The sequence below is a fragment of the Cryptomeria japonica genome, chromosome 8 (assembly GCF_030272615.1).
Source record: "Cryptomeria japonica chromosome 8, Sugi_1.0, whole genome shotgun sequence".
NCBI lineage: Eukaryota > Viridiplantae > Streptophyta > Pinopsida > Cupressales > Cupressaceae > Cryptomeria > Cryptomeria japonica.
In genome coordinates, this window is record NC_081412.1 from 457891715 (window position 1) to 457899250 (window position 7536).

The following is a 7536-nucleotide window of genomic DNA, read 5'->3' on the forward strand; positions in this document are numbered from 1 at the left end:
CCTTAGGACACCATATAACCCATTAGGACATCATAGTTTCTTAAGGGGTCATATGGTGTCCTAAGGGGTCATGTCATGTACTAGGATGTTAAAAGGGTTCATATGGTGTCCTAAGGGGTCATGTCATGTACTAGGATGTTAAAAGGGTTCATATGGTGTCCTAAGGGGTCATGTCATGTACTATGATGTTAAAAGGGTTCATATGGTGTCCTAAGGGGTCATGTCGTGTACTATGATGTTAAAAGGGGTCATATAGTGTCTCGAGGGGTCATATGGTGTTGTTAGGGGTCATATGGGTTTCAAAGGGGCAAGACATGTGTTAGAAAACCAAATGACCCCTTAGGACACCATAAGAGAGAGAATATTAGAAAGGCTAAAAGGGTACAAAGGGAGAGAGGTCCTAAAAGGACTTAAGGGGAGAGAGAGACAGAGAGAGACAAAGAGACAAAGACATAGAGAGAGAGAGACACAGAGAGAGAGATGGAGATGTACTAGGATGTCTTAAGGGGCCTGAGATGTACTAAGGGCCCATCTTATGTAATAGAATGTCTTAAGGGGCCTAAGATGTACTAAGGGGTCATATTATTTGTCTTAATAGGTCCTAGGATATACTAAGGGGTCCTAAGTATCTTAAGGGGTCCTACGATATACTAAGATGTCCTAAGGGGCGGTATGATGTCTTAAGATGTACTACTTGGGGTCTTAGGTGTCTTAAGGGGTCAATAGATGTACTAGGATCTACTAAGGGGTTGCATGAGTCTTAACAACTCTTAGGATGTACTAAGAGGCCGTATGATGTATGAAGAGGTCCTAGGATGTACTAAGGGGTCCTAGGTATCTTAAGGGGTCAAAAGATGTCGTAATATGTACTAAGGAGTCCTATAATGTCTTGATAGGTCCTAGGATATACTAAGGGGTCATAAGTGTCTTAAAGGGTCAAAAGATGTCCTAGCATGTACTAAGGGGTCCTATAATGTCTTGGTAGGTCCTAGAATATACAAAGGGGTCCTAAGTTTCTTAAGGGGTCATAGGTGTCTTAAGAGGTCCTAGGATGTACTAAGGGGTCCTACGATAACATTTTAACATCTAACTATACATGTATAACATTTATACATAACATTGAAAACATCTAGAACATATACATAACATTTAAACATATCAGTAAGAAATTTAAACATTTAAACAATTAATTAAGTAGGTAGGAAGAGATAGAGAAATAGAGGTAGGGAGGGAGTGAGGGGAGGTGCATAGAAAGAGAAAGGAGAAAAAGAGTAGAGAGTTAAAGATGTGAGAGAGAGGTGGAGAGATAGATCTAAATTTTGGGAGAGAGAGGAGAGAGATAGAGAGAGGGAGAGGGGGATAGAGGAAGAGTAATACGGAGAGAGATAGGTCTAGAGCTTGAGGGTGATAAAGAGAGTGATATAGAGAGAGCAACAAAATTTTGATAGGAGCTTGTTGATTGCTGGAATTTGTCTAAGTCTGAAAATTTATAAGATCTTCTAAAATTTAGAATTCACATTATAACTCCTAGACAACTGAAACCACTCTCAAACATCCTGCCAATATATACATGAAATATAACCTAAAGTAATGGGATACCATTTTCAGTTCTATTTAAAATGGGATCCCATTTTCAAAATGGTATCCCGTTCTATTTTTAAAACGGGATCCCGTTCTATTTCTAAAATGGAATCCCATTTGTTTTTTATTTTTAATTATTGAAAAAAATAAAATAGGATCATGTATCCTAAACGATAAACAAGATCTTGTTTCTAAAAATTTTGAATTTTGGTCTGGTTGTTCCTTCAGATTTTGGCTTGGAGTGGCGAACCTCTTGCTTGGACCTGGTTTGACTTGCAACTTGAAGGCCAAATCAATCTTCATACAAAATAATTTCAAAAATATATCTCAACACCAAATTTTCATAATTATTAAAAAAAAATGAAAACTCATTATTGTAGAGACTGTTTAGATTCCAAATATATAATTTTTTTTAAAATGGATCAATATTTTTTATTTTTTAAATAATTTCTAATGAAAGAGGTCCATAAACTTTAAATAACAAGGTTTTTTAGTTTTTTAATAACTTTTTTGTTTTGTCTTTAAGTTTTTTGAAAAAAATTATATGGCATCAAACTAGAGGTAATTCTTTATAGTTTTAAAAAATAAAATAAAAAATCTTAAGTTTAGGTCAAATTACACTTGCCATAAACGAGGATTTCAAAACAATGATTATGCCCAGTAGAAAATTAACAAAAACATAAAAATTGCAGAAAAAAATTACAAAAAAATATCCTTATCAAAGGTGAGTGAGTTACAGATCTTTTTTGCAAAAGGATTAAAAAAAAACTTTCATTTAGGTCAAATTATTCTTTTCGTACACAAGCATGGTATGATCTTGAAAAGTGACTTTTAAACTATAGGTTTTAGTAATTCCTATTTAAACTTAACTTTTAAGGTTTGGGTATTAAAATAAATCACATATTTAGAAATTAGACTTCGAGCACTACATTTTCTATTCCTGACTTTTTCCAAGATTCATTCTTTAAGTGCTTCAAATTTTTAGGTCAAATGATGAAATCTTGAAAAATAGAGAAAACACTTCCAGTTTTTGGCCAAAAAGTGGATTGAACTTCTTGTAGGCACCTGTGAGATTTGTAAGTGATGATACTACAAGAATAGTAGGAAAAGGGTAATATCAGTATCGACAATGATAAGATAAAGACAAAAAATATTTAAATATGTTGAAGGACTTAAGTGTAATCTACTAAGTGTCATCCAAATGCATTGTCACAGATATAATGTCATATTTCATAACAAAGGAAATGAAATTTGAAAGGAAAGTTTAGGATAGTTGATTATAGTTGTATATAAATCTAACACAACCTATATATCCTCAATGAGATCAATGGATAAAAGTGATGCACGAATCAGATAGATGAGAGTTGGTGGTGGTATAAAATAATGGGTCATATCAAATTTTATAGTCTTGTGAAGATCAACTCTGAGAATTTCAATGGATATAAGTGATGCATGAGTCAGATATATGAGATTTGGTGGTGGTATAAAATAATGGGTCATATCAAATTTTATAGTCTCATGAAGATCAACTCTAAGAATATTGTAAGAGGTATGCCCAAAATTGCAAAACCCTAAAGCACCTTCTGTTAATAGTGCCAACAAGGGAAGCAAACAAGAACAAGCTTCAAATCAAAAGAGTATTCAACATCAAAGCCTCTAGATTTAATTCATACTAGACAACCTAAAATGAGAACTAAAAGTGGAAGGTATTCTAAGGTTGTTTTTAAATGAAGGAGAACAGAGTGCCCTCAAATTTGTGAAGTCAAGTGAAAATATCCCTACAATAGAACCATCATTAAGATAGAGAGAACAAAATGAGTATAATGAAAACAAAAACCTCTAATGTCTTATTGCCACAAGATATGTTTACCCTTGTTGCATGTAACCAAGCATAGATAAAATAGTTTACAAAAAATTTGTACAAGATGAATGGATTCATATTACAATCTTGTTATAGTCATATTATAGTCATGGTACAATCCTAATATAGTCCTATGATATATATTAAGAGAGAGTATTTGTTGTATAAACATACATATAGTTTATTTTTGTAGTAAATTAAGAATATAATGTTGTATCTAGTACTTAGGATAGCTAATAGTATCGTTTTGAACCTTCTATGTTTGTATACAACTCAAAAATAATTACATAGTGTGTCCTAAAACCTTGTGTGCTTAACTTAGGACAATAAGTATTCTACAAAGACAAGATGTATTGAGTTTTATTCTCTATCTTTAATACCAAAAAAAAATTATGAGATCACTCATAACATGTATGACTAAGTGTCAATATTGAGTGCTAGTACCTTCATTCTCAAACTAGTAAATCCCTTTTTTGAGTAGAACATTTCATCATAGTCTAACATCACTTCAAGTAACCTGTACAAAAAAGTAAAGGGTAACATAAATAAGAGAAAAATTTAAGCTGTTATAAGGGTCCTTTAGCCTTCATAAATTTGTAATTTATTATATATGTACATACTTCTTGAATGATAGTTATCATTAGAAATCATTCAAAAGACATGTGATAGTCTCTGTGTTGAAAAATTGTATTGGTCCTTCAAGAATAATAAACTGCTATTATAGTTTGGTATGATTAGATTTTACTATGTTTCCTATACACTTCTCTTTGATAATTATCCTTCAAGTATAAGTTATTGTTTAATATCATTGCTTTTTCATATTAGACATTTTTTTGCAAAAACATAATGACATTTGTTTACATATAGGTCTAGTAGTGTTTAGGTAAATTATTTCTCTCACTTTGTCCACATTATCTAATTCTGTGAAAAAAATGATAGTGTTAAAATTATGAATTTATACATAAATCCCCTAACAACTTAGTAATCCATGTACTAATCCATATTCTCATGGATGGTGTTCAAGTACTAATCTAGATGATTTTAAATATTGATCTAATTTAAAAACTAGATGCATAACAAACAACATTACATAGATTGAGTTCTTTCAAACAAAACTTTATAATTTTGTAAGAAATTAGAAAATTTATGATTTTGTAAGATATTATTGTCAAACTTGTTTTACTAAAAAAGACCATAATAGACAACATTGCATTTCATCATTTTTTTTTACATTTCACTTCATAGATTTATGTAAATAACTTATTTAAGAATTGAAAATCATTATTTGTTGTGCTATCATATTTTATCCACAAAAGAAGTTTTGTCATCAGAATCCATGCCCCACTTTCTTGCTTGAGCTAGTGAGGACCCCATTTTTCTTTTGTGTATTCTTGTTTTCCTTATTTTTTTCCCTTTTCTCCTCTTTTCCTTGTTTTGTTTTTCCCTATTCGGGCTTTTAAGGATTAGGGTTTGGGGTGATACTTGTCCATTTTGAGGCTTAGTAGCCTTAATCCCTAATGCAGACTTGTTTCTTATTTTTTATCTTTTAGGAATCAGTGATGCTTGTCCCTAACTCCCAATGCCCTCTTTTGGGGATCAAGCATCAAGGGTGTTAGGTATTGATATCTCCATGCATACCCAACACCCCAAACCCCTAACCTTGATAGAGAGTTGGGACCCAACCTACCACCCTAAAGTGCATTTGTTCCACTCATTGACTATAAATTTCCAATATTAGGGTTCATTTGATCAATTTATTTTCACCATTTTCATTGCGGGTATGTATAGGATCATGAGGGACCAAAAAGGAACGATATCTTGACTAAAGTCTTGATTGATAGGTTGATTGAAAAATATCTATAACTTTCAAATGGTGTCATATTTTTTAAATCCAAAACATGTGTCACATTCTATGCTTCATATACTATAGGATTAAAAAAAACAAATTGAATTTCATAAAGTTTTGACCAAGTTATGGTGCTTAGAAATACAATTTTTTTATATTTTTAAAAAGTTGTAGTTAAAAAATCATAATTAATTATTTATTTAAAAGATATACAAAAAAAATATGTGTCACATCCACACATGATTCTTCTACTTATATCTTATATTTTGATAAAAAAATACTATGATTTGATTGTGGTTAGGGTGGTCAAACAGACACTTGCTTCCTATCTTTTTTACTAAAATTTTAGTACTACTACATTGAGATTTCAATTTTTTGTCAAATACATTTAAAAATAAATAAAAAATCTAGTAGCTTAGAAACCACATTCAATTTTCTATAGATTCTATTATTACATATTTTTCAAATAATGTTGGTAACTTATTCAAATTTTTACGTGAAGTTGCCTAACTCTGTTTTTCTGATTTTCATTGCCACTTAAGGGAATGTTTGACCCACCATGATCCTACATATACCCTTGCCCCTAAGCTATTTTTTGAAGGACATTGAGTGATAGAGAATTAAAGTGTATCCTACAAGTGAGATCAATTGATTTGTAGGGATTCTCTTTGATGCAGTTAAGATTTGGGATTGTCATTTATGGGATTGCGGATAGGGTTTTTTGTTATTTTTCTTTTTTGTGTGGGTTTATTTTAGGGTATATGCATGAAGTTGTGGTACCAAAAATGTGCCACACTTCAAAAAAAATGAAAAATTCTCATAAAGCATACGCCTATAAGGCATGCGCCTTATATGCATTTAAAACTTAAAAAAAACCTTGCTCCAAATGCATTATGCATTCCCAAACCCGCATTTTGGCAATTTCTGGTGTCATTTTCTTGCGCTTGCCCTTTGTAAAAGCTTGATATTGGGCACTAAGTTGTCCATCTCTCATCAAAATTCCACCACACCATCGAAGAGCTCTAAGAGCTATGTATTTTTATTTTCTTATTGTCATTTTTTTATTAATTTGAAGATTAAACTAGGTTTATTGATTTAAATTTATTTTCCTTATCAAGAAATGAGATTAGACAATAAAATGTTGAAAACACTCAATTACCTCCTCATGAAGACCATATTGAAGAAGAAGCACATCAATCACCTCCTCATGAAGACCATATTTAAGAAGAAGCACATCAAGAACCTTCTACAATTCCTAGACATACCATAGGTATACAAGAAAACCTATTAGGTCAAATAGAAAATAGCCAAAAAGAGCTTGAAGGTTTAATCACAAGGCTAAAAGATCCCACTAGAACAAATTCCCATAGGACAAACCTTGTCAGTTCTTTGCAATCTATTGTATCTCACATACAATCTGTGAGTGGGCAAATAAATTTTTGGTCTCGTAAGAAGGAAGAACAAAAGCAATTTTATGCTGACAAATTATCATATGTGGCAATGAAGAAAAAGAAAATTAATAAATTTGACTTGTGTGCTCTTTTTACAGACCCCCGAATGAATCAACCTTTACACCCTGGATATAGGAGATTCCCTATTCATTGGTGTCATCATGAAGGGATTAAGAACAATTTTGGGGATAGGTGGTGGCTGGTATTTGATCAGCCCCCATGCAATAATCATGAGGTACCCCAATACTTTTTGAGAAAACTGTATTGTGAGTTTGTCCTTAATGAGATCCCAAACTATTTTAATTTTCTAGATTTCCAAGGTAGAGGTGGGGGTTCCTCGCATGATAGAGAGGGTGCACAACATGATCCATATCTCCCACCAAGACCCTTGGCTAGACCTATGGTGGAGCATGTTATTATTCCTTCCATTGTGAAGGAGAGTACTGAGGTTGAAACTCTAGACTTGATTAGCTCACTCACTCATACCCTTATACAATATGCAAGGCCTCTAGTAGAGGGTGATGTGAGTGATGATGTTGATTCTTTTAGGCATCGAGTTCTAGCTCATTTTTGTCGATCTTGTGGTTCTCTTTGCACTTATGATTCTAATAGTTCTGAGAAAGCACATGCACAAGCGGAGTTTGCTATAGAGAACATTGTCATGACAGAATCCTTGTTGAACAAAACATTTGGCACTGATACCTAGGTGAATTTCATTAAAAGTTTATTTCATTCTTTTTATTAAATCTTATATGTAAATTCAAGAATATATCTAAATTAGTAAATTATTGTGATAA